Genomic DNA, 13,165 nt, shown 5'->3' on the forward strand with positions numbered 1-13,165 from the left:
GTGTTCGATTTATAAAAGTTGTCCCTGTGGCCATGTTTTCAACAATAAAATGTTTTTCATGTTCAAGTCTATATTTCTTCAAAACTTAGATCAAGTTCCATGATGGACTATGTCAGCTCATTCGCTCAGGTACTTTCAGTTTAAGGTCACTTCAATTTCAATCATGACTACAACAGTATAGGGATTCGAATGCTTTTCACAGTTGTCACTCAAACGTGCAGTTAACACCTGTTTTACCACTGGTTGTATGTATTTGGAGACTCTATTACCACTCTATGATTTTCTTCTCCATACATGACTAGACTTAGTGCAATAGTTAAAGGAGAATATTTGGATCGTCCAGCTTAACTAGCAGGATAAATCGGACAAACCTACGTAGAAGCATAGGTTTGATGCTGCGTTGCCAACCGCTGGCCGAAACACTATGGTTCCGGGTCAATCCGGTACGTAAAAATCCGCTGCCGTGGGATTGAGTGTTGTAATATGCTCTGATTGAGCCAGAAAGATAACCTGAGGTTGGTCATCTGTGGGGAATGTTCTATTCCAAACAATCGCATTAAGAGCTTCCACATCTGAGCCAGGTAGCTTAACTTTAGCATGCAAACAAAACATTGTGGACAAGCTATTCAAAGGGAACATGTAGAAATGCCGGCAAAAAAATCTCAAGAGTATGCAACGGGTAAATATGAATGTCCTCGTTTTGCCAAGAAATCCACCGCACTCCTACACACTCAACCATCATATCTATTTGATGCTTGCTTATCATAACTTACTGTGCTCAAGCAAAAAAAAAATAACAAGGAAGACAGCAAACTAACACAACACCAACTAACGACCAGCGTACTATGATGTTGTATATACCCAATGGAAGGCAACAACAAAAAATATACAAACAAAAAAAGTTCTATACAAATTTTGTTGCTGTAGGTTGTGGTATGATGGGGTGGGGTGGTTGGTGTATGGTCTGCTTGCAAATTGTAGACATAACTAACACTTATACACTCTAAAGAAACTAGTATGTATATACAGCTGAAAATTCCCTTAGGGGTTTTCTACAATAACAGAAAACACACACCATCAAAAACACATGGCACACAGTATACACAGTTTGGAAACTAAAGGATGATTGTGTACACTTTTTCTCATTTCATCTCTTGAAAAAAAAACTAAAATTTTTTTCCTCTAATAACAATCCCCCGAACATATGCTGTGTTGTATATAAAAAAAGTCTTATATACAGACAGAAGAAGAATTTAAACAAACATAACAGCACACAGGAACAAAGAGAGAAGAGATTCAACGTTGTGTATAGACAAAACTTAGTCAACCCTCAGGCAGTTCGTTTCAGAGAATTGTATTTTTTTCTGTATTTTTAGTTTGTGACTATGTCTAAGTGTAGCCTGTCTAAGGGTACTTTGAAATACATATCTATGTACATACTATCTATACATACTTATACATGTAATACGTGGGTGTATAATTCGTGTGTGTATGCACTTCGTCCTTATTGTCTATATTTGTTTTGTCTTTATGTTCGTTCGTCTCAAGCTATGTGGATTTGTTAGTAGTTCGACTGTTGTTGTTGTTGGGGTACATTTTGTCACAGCTACATTACTGTCTGCCTGTCTAGGAATTTTATTAGACTTTGTCATCGTCCTTTTGCTTCTGCATCACCCTTACTGTACACCTCCCCAACTGCTACTACTGTTGAATTTCCGTTTCTTTTTCGTCATAATCAACTACCATTACCATTGTCGTCATCGACATCTTCGCTATCGTCACTGCCTGTCGTTATCATTACTCTGTCCCCATTGCATTTCTTTTTCTTTCTGTGGCAAGGAAAAGTATGCCATATCTGCTGGAAAACAGGGTAAAAAGTCATCGTGTTTTCAAGAAAAAAAATTGTACCCTCAGCCTTGTATCTAAAGAATTAATAGTTTTAGACTTACGGAAATAATAGTTTAGTGGTAAAACCACTTTCATTTGAGACCATTTGTAGTCGATCTAAGCAGGCCTATAAGTCGGTTTGTCTGTCTTGAAGCTTCTAACATGTTAAAACCCCACTTTGTAGATAGTAATATTCCTTTAAGGGCTCTAAAATGATGAGTAACAAATTGAGTATCCGATTTAACCGTAACTTCGCAAACCATAATATCTCTTGTTGAACAACTTCTTCGATTACCTCTTCTTACTTACTTACTAAATTAGATGGCTTTATACTAAACAGAACATCTTGTTCCATTAGCAGAACTAAGAATAGATTTCCAAACGCACCGATCTTTTGCTTTACTTCTCCAATTTTGAATGTCATGTTTTGTCATATCTTCTTCAACTTAGTCTTTCCTTCGTAGTTTTGGCCTTCCGATGGGGCGTATACCGTCGAGTGGTTCGTATTCAAATTTTTTTTTTGGCGGGGGCATCTTTATCCATCCTGCTGACATGGCCAAGCCAACGCAATCGTTGTAGTTCGATACGTTTTACTATATCGATGTCGGTCGGCTGGTATATCTCGTGGTTCAACGACGTCGGTATTCACCTTTAACGCATATTGGTCCATAAATTTTTCGAAGATTTTTTCTCTCAAACACACCAAGTTCTGCCTCAACTGCTTTCACAAGTATCCATGCTTCAGATCCATACATAAGTGCGGGTAGTATCAATGTCTGGTAGAGTGTAAGTTTTGTTTGAAGTAAGGTTGTTTTGCTTTTAAACTGTTTACTCAGACCAAAGTAGCATCAGTTGGCCAATAGTATTCTTCCTTTTCAAAGCTTATATTGTTAGTTTTATTTATGGCGGTGCCGATTTAAGTGAAGTCATTTGCTACCTCAAAATTGTAATTATCAACATCCCCATCCAGACCCACTTTGAAAGACTCTTTTTCAATGTTTGCAAAGGTCAACGCGAGCCGTAACATCGCGTTGATCTACCTATTATGTCTCTGTCATCTGCGTATGTAAGCAACATTACATTTTTATTGTATATCGTGCATCGTGCTATTTTTATCTCTGACCGTATATAGATTCGAATCTCGTATGACCTTTTCCGGTAAGATGTTAAATAGGTCACACGATAGACTGTCACCTTATCTGAAACCTCGTTTTGTGTTGAAAGGCTCGGAGAGGTTTTTTCCTACTTTAACTGATGATTTTGTGTCAGCCAATGCCATCCTGCATAGTCGATTTAAGGCGCGTAGAGATGCGGCAACTCTACGTGGCTGAATGTGTGCTGAAGCACGATTTTCGTATGCTTTGACTTTTGACTTAAAGCCGGAAGAACATGCAACTTAATGAATTGAGTCAGGCCTTTAGTTTTACAGGGATCACAAACTCAGACATGGCTTGAAACACCTTTGATCGAATTGGGCTGTCGAAGGCGGCCTTATAGTCGACGAACATGTGGTATGTGTCGATCTGTCTTTCATGGGTCTTCTGCAACATTTGGCACTGTGTGAAGATTTGATCAATTGTCGACTTACCAGGTCTAAAACCGCATTGTTATGACCCGATTATTTCATTGAACATGGGTTTTAAACTTTCACACAGTATGCTCGACAGCTATGGGGAAGTGATTTATGCCTCTGTAATTTGCACAAACCGTCTTGTCTCCTTTCTTGTGTACGGGACATAGTAGGATGAGGTTCCAATCGTTGGGTACGCTTTCTTCCTGCCAAATTTCGCAAATTAGCAGATGAATACTCCTTATCAGCATTTCGCCACCGGTCTTGATCAGTTCGGCGGAAAGTCCATCAGCTCCTGCTGCCTTATTGTTTTTCAGCCGATTAATACCTGTCATAACCTCGCTTTGGCTAGGTGGTAGACATTCAACGTTTTCATTTACGACTGGTTCTGGGGTATCTTCATCGCCGCCTATATTCGATACCAAAAGCTTCATAAAGTGTTCCTTCCAAATCCACAGTACGCTGTCTGTATCAGTTACCAGATTCCCTTCGTCATCTTTCAGGAGAATGTGCCTACACCATATCCTTCAGTCTTGTGTTTTACGCTCTGTTAAAATTTTTGGACTTCCCTTTTGACTCCTGAACATCTCGAGTTTCTCACGCTCACGTTTTTCTTGCTCCTTCATTTTTCTCCTAAAATACGCATCTCCTCTCTCCTCTTCTCTCGATTAGTTTCTTTCGCGCTTCGTGTTGCTACTGAATACAGTGTTGCTCTGTATGCCGCATTCTTCTCTTCTGTAGCTTTACGACACTCCTGATCGTACCATAAATTTGTACGTGGAGGTTTTTGGTACCCAAGTATATATTTTACGGCAGTCTGAAGGGAGTGGAATATTCTTCGCCACTGCGCTTCTACATTATCGCGACAGTAGGCTGCGCTGTCTGTTGTGTTTGCAGCTTCTCGACATTCAGCTTGCGTCCTGTATTAGATCGCACTTTTGCCGCAACATTAAGACGAGTGCGTATCTTGCTGCTACAAGGAAGTGGCCCGAATCGGTGTTCGCACCTCGAATCGATCGGACATCTAACACACTGGACGAGTGTCTTCCGCCTATCACAACATGACCAATCTGATTTTTTGTTTTCCCATCTGGGGATATCCACGTATGTCGAGGTGTTGGAACCTGGTGCTGCTCACAACCGTGTTCTTTGCCGCTGCAAAATCAATCAGCCTCATTCCGTTGTCGGATGTTACCTCATGAAGGCTAAACTTACCGACCGTGGGACCAAATATATTTTCCCTTCCAATTTTAACATTAAAAAATCCTAGAACAATCTTAATGTCATGGTCAGGGCAGCGGTCATATGCTCTCTCTAGGCGCTCGTAGATTTTATCATTGGTCTGTCCGTCTTTCTCTTCGGTCGGAGCAGATGCGCAAATGAGACTGATGTTAACAAAACTTTGCTTTTCTACGGATTGTGGCAATTCTCTCATCAACCGGATGAGAGGTCTTTACGTCTGCCCGATTCCATCGCACTTCCTGTAAGGCGATAATATCAGCTTTGTACTTATCAAGTACATCCGCCAGTGTGCAAACTGGACTACTCTGTAGAAAGTCCTGTTATTCCAGGTGCAGATTAGCAGATCATGGTCCTTAATACGTTTGCGGGGGTCGTTAACTTTAGAGGGGTTTGTTTTTCTTCTTTTTCTTTGTTTTTTCATAGTAAGCTGTTTTGACGGGATGAGTTAATAGCCCAACTCTTATGGGTGAACGCGCGGCACATGTTAGCTCACTACCTTTTACGGGCGTTAAAGACAGCTCCCCAGGTGACACCACGGGGAGGCAGTGTCCACTTGAGATGGATGAGGGACCAAGATAAGTCCTAGGCTTTGCCATATTAAAACCGGTCAAGACGTTCCTTGGTAACATTCATCCCCTCTTCTACAAAAGTTCAAAATTTCCACATAAATGTAGTATAAAGGCTATTCAGAGATCGGTTTGACATTTTACCAAAAGCAGAGCTCCAAACACTCTCTCGAATTCCACTCGCGATTGAAACTCTTCTCTAATTCGATCAAGTTGAGAGGGCAACTTTGAAATTGTTGCCGCAATTAGTTCTTCGTGGGACATCAAGTCTTGGGCAACTCAAATGACATAACTTCTTAGGCATCGGAACTGTCTGAGGTAACCTCCGACAGACCTGATCCAACATATCTCTTCAACTTGGGGCATCCTCTGAATCCTCAGTATGTTGGGGTTAAAGTTACATCAAACAGAGAATAACCTCTAATAGGTATCTATTCCTGCTAATCCTTTGGGTGCCCGTGGATAGTGGTAGTTCCCCTAAAATAAACAACTACAATGGTTGGGAGGGGGGAGGTAAATAAACGGAATAAAGTTACGTTGCAGGGCCTAAATAACCCATTACCGGCGCCGAGTGTTGGAGCGACCACATATGTCGAGATCAAGTGATTGTAATCCGGCTGTTTTAGGTGCCAATGTATCAACAGCTTTACATATACAAAATATTAACGATAGGAAAGTTGACGAACCGGCGGTATCTAAGGTCAACGATAAAGTCAAGATGGGTGCAAACTAGTCTACGGCTAACAGGACTGATTCTTTGCGCATGGACAACCCAGCCTGGACTCTGAAGACTATTATATAACTTAGAGAGACCAAACTGGACACCGCAGTAATCCCAGCCAATTCTACTGGGGAAGACTAGATTAAAATGGAGGAAGGGAATTTGGACTCAGATGCTCAACTGGCAGCCAGCCCAATTCCAGCTGGTCCTATATCCCCACATGCCGTTAAAAAACATCAGGGGGAAAATGTAACAGGATCATATTCCTTGCAGACCCTGAGGTTGTTGTGGCAAGCAAAAATCTAAAAATGACGAAAGTTAATTCCCAAAGAAAAAAGGTCAACCAATCTCTGATCCGAAGCCGAACACAACCCAGAAGGGAATGAGAAAAGCTTAAGAGTATACCCCTAAACCAAATGACTCTCATAAAGGAGAACATTTGCCGAAGAGGTCTGATTCTAAGCCCGACTCAACCCCGGTAGGCAAGGGTAAAGCGGAGGAAAAATCCGGTCCATAAACCTCCAGAGGCTGCAAGGAAGTGGCTGGACCAACTAAGAAACCGTCTTCTGGGAAGACGGGCGAAGCTAACAGCATAAAATGAAAGCATAAAACAAACTTACTGCCAAAAAAGGAGGGTCAATCTCTGCTACGAAGGCGAACCCAACCCAAAAGAGAATGAATAAGCCTATACTCTCTAGTCTTTTTCATTCTCTTCTTCTCTCCTAAACCAAATGACTTTCATAAATAAGAACATTTGGCGAAGGGGTCTGTCTTTAAGCCCGACTCAAACCCAGGAAGGCATGGGTAAAGCGAAGGAAAAATCGAGACCAGGAATCTCCACAGCCTGTAATGATGTCAAGTTGACTGGACCAACTGAGAAACCACCATCTTCTAAGTAGACACAGCATAAAACTATGAAACGGGTTAGATTTTCAGAAGGCCCCCAACATTCACCCAAGAAAAGAAAGACTTTTCAGGTGGTCAACCCATCAACCTTCTGCGCACCTGTCATTGCCCAGAAACCAAGGAGAATAAGCCAGTAACGAAAAGGTAAAAACTTACTCGGAAAAGCTACCTTGGAGGCACTTGGACAAGGGCGCAACAAGGCCTACGCCAGACCGACCCCAGTCATGTCCGCCGACGACTTTCCATTGCCAATCATTGACCGACACTGGCTGCTAATCGAAATTGGTCTTCGAAAGATCAGTTCGGCAGTGTCTACCTTCAAAAGGGCGTAATAAGAAGAGATCGCGAGATTTTCTTGTTGAGACCGTTAATGTCCTTGCTGAGCATTAAACTTGATGCGGCCTTGATATCTGAAATGCCATCCAAAAAGGTCATTCCAGCAGGGATACCCCCACCTACAGTGGAAAGGAGTGAATATCAGCGGTGAGTGAATATTTGATTTTATGTTATCATATAATTTACGAATACTAACAAGGGTAGTGATCCGACTTTAAAACATAGGGAGGTAATTGATCTAACTCACTCCAATCTAGATGACTCTGTCATCAGAAACCAGGAGTCTCCACAGGCTGCAATGATGTCAAGTTGGCTAGACCAACTGAGAAACCACCATCTTTTAAGAAGACACAGCATAAAACTATGAAACGGCTTAGATTTTCAGAAGACCGCCAACTCTCACCCAAGAGAAAACGATGACTTCTCAGGTGGTCAATCCATCGACCTCCTGCGCAGCTGTCATTGCCCAGAAAACCAAGGAGAATAAGCCAGTAACAAAAAGGTAAAAACTTACTCGGAAAAGCTACCTTCGAGGCACTTGGACAAGGGCGCAACAAGCCCTATGCCAGACCGACCCCAGTGATGTCCGCCGACGACTTTCCATTGCCAATCATTGCCCGACACTGGCTGCTAGTCGAAACTGGTCTTCGCAGGATCATTATTTTTGACATGATGGTAAATCAGGGTGACCGTCAGTTCGACAGTGTCTACCTTCAAAAGGGTGTAATAAGAAGAGATCGCGAGCTTTTCTTGTTGAGACCGTTAATAGCCTTGCTGAACATTGGGGAGGTGCTAATCTTGCTGCGGTCTTGATATCTGAAATGTCATTCAGAAAGGTCATTCCAGCAGGGATTCCTCCACTCATAGTGGAAAGGAGTGAATATTAGAGTAAATATTTTATTTTATTTTATCATACGAGTATCTCTCATATACTCAAAAAGTGACACATCTCAAAAAATCCAGTTTCGAAAAAAACGTGTTTTAAGTTGGCGATTAAAATTTGAAACTAAAATAACTTCTTGGACCATATTTTGTAAACAGCTAGCCAGATATCAGTGCTAAATTTCTGTGCAAAATTAAGCATGATTTGAAGTGTTTTAGTGCTTAACAAACTCAAAAAACTGTTTTGTTGAATTATGCTAAACGCGTAGTAAATGAGCTGTAACTCGTTGAGTTCTAGAGATATCAACATGAAAATTGGACAGAAGATAAAACAGAAGTCGTAGAAAAAATAGAAATTGCTAACTGAGAAAACGCATTTCTTGAGTTATATCACTCTTAGAGTAAATGAGCGATCTAATTTACGAATACGTAGCAAGAGTAGTGATGGGTGACGTAGGGAATGAATGATATCAAGGAACGGTCTTGACCGGCTTTAACATGGCAAAGGCCAGGATTTATCTTGGTCCCTCATTCATCTCAAGTGGACACTGACCTCCCCGTGGCGTCATTTGGGGAGTTGCCTTTAACGCCCGTTAAAGGTAGTGAGCTAACATTTGCCCGTAAGAACGATAAAAACTTGGGTTGGGCGTTGGGCTAGTAACTCACCCCGTCAAAACAGCTTACTATGAAAAAACAAAGCAAAAGAAAAACAAACCCCTCTAAAGTTGATAACCTCCCACAAAGGTATTAAGGACCATGATCTGCGAATCTGCACCTGGTATGTCAGGACTCTTTACAGAGTATGTGCAGTTTACGCATTGGCGGATGTACTTGACAAGTACAATGCTGATATTATCGCCTTACAGGAAGTACGATGGAATCGGGCAGACGTAAAGATCACAAACGATTACGCAATGTATTATATCTGCCATGAAACGAAGCATGGGCTAGGTGTTGGATTCATTGTTAATCGGAGGCTTAAAAATCTTGTATCCAGTTTTACTCCGGTTGATGAGAGAATTGCCACAATCCGTATAAAAGCCAAGTTTTTTAACATCAGTCTCATCTGCGCCCATGCTCCGACCGAAGAGAAAGACGAACAGACCAAGGATATATTCTACGAGCGCCTAGAGAGAGTATATGACCGCCGCTCTGGCCATGACAATAAGATTGTTCTAGGAGATTTTAATCCTAAAATTGGAAGGGCAAATATATTCGGTCCCACGGTCGGCAAATTTAGCCTTCATGAGGTAACATCCGACAAAGGAATGAGGCTGATTGAACCATAATTGGGTGCAAAAACCTCCACCTAAAAAATTATGGTACGATCAGGAGTGTCGTAAAGCTACAGAAGAAAAGAACGCGGCATATAGAGCAACACTGCATTCAGTAGCAACACGAAGAACAAAAGAAACTTATCGGTAGAAGAAGAGAGAGGAAAAGCGTATTTTCAGGAGAAAAAAGAAGGAGCAAGAAAAACGTAAGTGTGAGAAACTCGAGATGTTCAGGAGTCACAATGAAGTCCGAAAATTCTATCAGAGTGTAAAACACCAGACTGAAGGATATGGTGCAGGCACATTCTCCAGCAAAGATGACCAAGGAAATCTGGTAACTGATACAGATAGCGTACTGAGGATCTGAGATACCCCAGAACGAATCGTAAATGACAATGTTGAATGTCTACCACCTAGCCAAAGCGAGGTTACGATAGCCATTAATCGGCTGAAAAACAATAAGGCAGCAGGAGCTGATGGACTTCCCGCCGAATTGTTCAAGACCGGTGGCGAAATGCTGGTAAGGAGTATGCATCAGCTAATTTGCGAAATTTGGCAGGAAGAAAGCATACCCAACGATTGGAACCTCAACCTACTATGTCCCGTACATAAGAAAGGAGACAAAACGGTTTGTGCAAATTACCGAGGTATAAGTCTCCTTCCCATCGCATATAAAGTGTTGTCGAGCATACTGTACGAACGGTTAAAACCCATGGTCAATGAAATAATCGGGTCATACCAATGCGGTTTTAGACCTGGTAAGTCGACAATTGACCAAATCTTCACACTGCGCAAATATTGGAGAAGACCCACGAAAGACAGATCGATACATACCACCTATTCGCCGACTATAAGGCCGCGTTCGACAGCCCAATTAGAGAAAAGGTGTTTCAAGCCATGATCACAAACGATGTCTAAGTTTGGCATCCCTGCAAAACTAATTCGACTATGCAGGATGACATTGGCTAACACAAGATCAGCGGTTAAAATAGGAAAGAACCTCTCCGAGCCTTTCAACACAAAACGAGGTTTCAGACAAGGTGAAAGTCTATCGTGTGACCTATGTAATATCCTACTGGAAAAGGTCATACGAGGCCAGCGACAAAAACAGCACGATATACAATTAAGATGTAATGTTGCTTGCATATGCAGATGATATAGACATAATAGGTAGATCTGCGCGAGCCGTAACAGCCACCTTAGCAAAAATTGAAAAAGAGTCTGCCAAAGTGGGTCTGGCAGTCAACGGCGATAAGACGAAAATTATGCTATCAACACGCAAGTCGTCCAGTAGACTCGGACCAACTGTGGATGTTGATAATTATAAATTTGAGATAGTAAATGACTTTATCTACCTTGGCACCGCCATAAATAAAACCAACAATATAAGCCTTGAAATAAAGAGAAGAATAATATTGGCCAACAGATGCTAATTTGATCTAAATAAACAGTTTAAAAGCAAAACCACCTGTCGTCAAACAAAACTTACACTTTACCGGACACTGATACTACCCATTCTTAAGTATGGATCTGAAGCATGGGTACTTGCGAAAGCAGATGAGGCGGAACTTGGTGTGTTTGAGAGAAAAATTCTTCGAAAGATTTATGGACCAATATGCGTTGACGGTGAATACCGACGTCGTATGAACCACGAGCTATACCAGCCGACCGACATCGTTATAGTAAAACGTATCGAACTACAACGATTGCGTTGGCTTGGCCATGTCAGCAGGATGGATAAAGATGCCCCCTGCCAAAAAGGCATTTGAATACGAGCCACTCGACGGGAAGGCCAAAAATTCGATGGAAAGACCAAGTTGAAGAAGATATCACAAAACATGGCGTCCACAATTGGAGAAGTAAGGCAAAAGATCGGTGCGTTTGGAAATCTATTCTTAGTTCGGCTTATGGAACAAGACGTTCTGTTTAGTATAAAAACCATCTAAGTAAGCAAGAGTAGTGATCCGACTTTAAAAATTAGGGATAGAGAGGAGGTAATTGATCTAACTCATCAGAAACTGGAAAGTATCTGACAAATGTTCTTCTCGGACCATATAAAGACACTATTCTTTTGACTGAGTTCGCTAAAATCCTTATAGAAATCCGAGAAGAATAAACTGGTATAACAAACTGTCAGCTGACACACACTGGAAATATAGAAACAGCCGAAATGCTTAATAGAACTGTGGAAAACCTGACTGACGTTCTTCTTTGCTGTCACATGGATGCCTGCCCATTAACATAACCTGGTAAGAAATCCCAACCTGTGTGAAGGAATAAACAAGGATCTTGGCGAACTGAGGAAAATCAATAGAAGTCTACGTTCGACATTGATTGGGACTCATACAAGGCGAGTTTTATTAAATATATCAGCAAGATCAAACGCGTCAAAAAAAGACTCTAATCAATTTCTGAGAGTCGATAGAAGGATTCAGCAACAAACTCAGATGGACAATGTCGTTTTTTTATATTTTATATCGACAACCACCACATAGAAATCCACGGAAACCCGACTGGAACAAATTCAATTAGCTAGTAAGCTCCGAGCTGGGAGTATTACACTACCCCACAACAGCCAAGGAGCTTGATAGTGCAGTGAATCACGTAACAAAGGTTCTCGTGGATAGCTATGAGACCGCCTGCCCACTAACCCACCCAGGCAGAAGAAGTCAACCGGTCTGGTAGTCAAAAGAACTAGCAAACCTCAGAAGGACTAGCAGAAGGCTCTATAACAAAGCCAACAAAACGAAGTTGTCCACAGATTGGGAGAACTATAAGATATCTTTTAGTAAGAAACCCTTGATCTTCTGGCCAAACCCACTTCCCCAACTGCATGGATGTAGTGGAGAGCACTAGTGCTCCAATCGTTTGCAACCAAGCCACTGGGGATGTGAGAATCATTGAGGAGATCATAAGTCGTCCAAAGATAGCCTGGGCAATTAACACTTTCAAACCCTTTAAATCACCTGGTCCAGACGGCGTCTTCCCTGCCATGCTACAAAATGCATTGGAGGTATTGCTCCCACATCTGGACAATATTTTCAGAGCCTGTCTGTGTTTATCGCTCACTCCGGCTCTATGGAAGGAAGTCACTCTGACATACATCCCCAAGGCGGGGAAGTCAAGCCATACACTTCCCAAAGACTATAGACCGATCAGCCTGTCTTCCTTTCTTTTGAAAACTTTGGAAAGACTGCTGGACCTTGGAATAAGGGCCAGGCTTGGAAGTAGTGATATAAGTTCTGCCCAACATGCCTACACCAAAGGTAAGTCGGTTGAAACTGCACTGAATGAGGTCGTGGGCCTCATCGAGAGGAATATGGAGGGATCAAACTATACGTTAGCAGCCTTTCTCGATATAGACGGTGCCTTCAATAATGTCAAGCTTGAATCTATCCATAACACACTCTCTAACCTTGGTATTTCCTTTACATTGATCAATTGGATTGACGGAATGCTTAGCAGCAGGATAATCAATTCAAATGTCGGTGAGACTTCCATTCGGAAGTCTGTCAGCAGGGGCACACCACAAGGTGGCGTTCTATAGCCACTGCTGTGGCTTCTGGTGATTAACGAAATACTTAAGGAATATGATGAACTATGAATAAAAACGATTGCTTATGCCGACGACGTGGTAATAATGATCAGCGGTAAGTTCCCACAAACATTATCGGAACTCATGCAAGGAGCTCTAGTCAAATTATCAAGATGGGCGCACAACAATGGACTTGGGGTGAATCCGTCTAAGACTGAGCTGGTCCTGTTTACCAAAAAGAGGAAA

At 41.8% G+C, this 13,165-nt stretch overlaps 1 protein-coding gene across 13 annotated transcripts in view; it reads right to left on the minus strand.

Annotated features, from left to right (window-relative positions):
* Snoo (Sno oncogene) overlaps positions 1 to 13,165 on the minus strand; it is a 589,115-nt gene that overhangs the window by 312,270 nt on the left and 263,680 nt on the right. The gene's annotated exons all lie outside the window — the stretch shown is intronic.

The sequence above is a fragment of the Musca autumnalis genome, unplaced genomic scaffold (genome assembly GCF_047663935.1).
Source record: "Musca autumnalis isolate F117 unplaced genomic scaffold, ASM4766393v1 scaffold_2, whole genome shotgun sequence".
Taxonomy (NCBI): Eukaryota; Metazoa; Arthropoda; class Insecta; order Diptera; family Muscidae; genus Musca; species Musca autumnalis.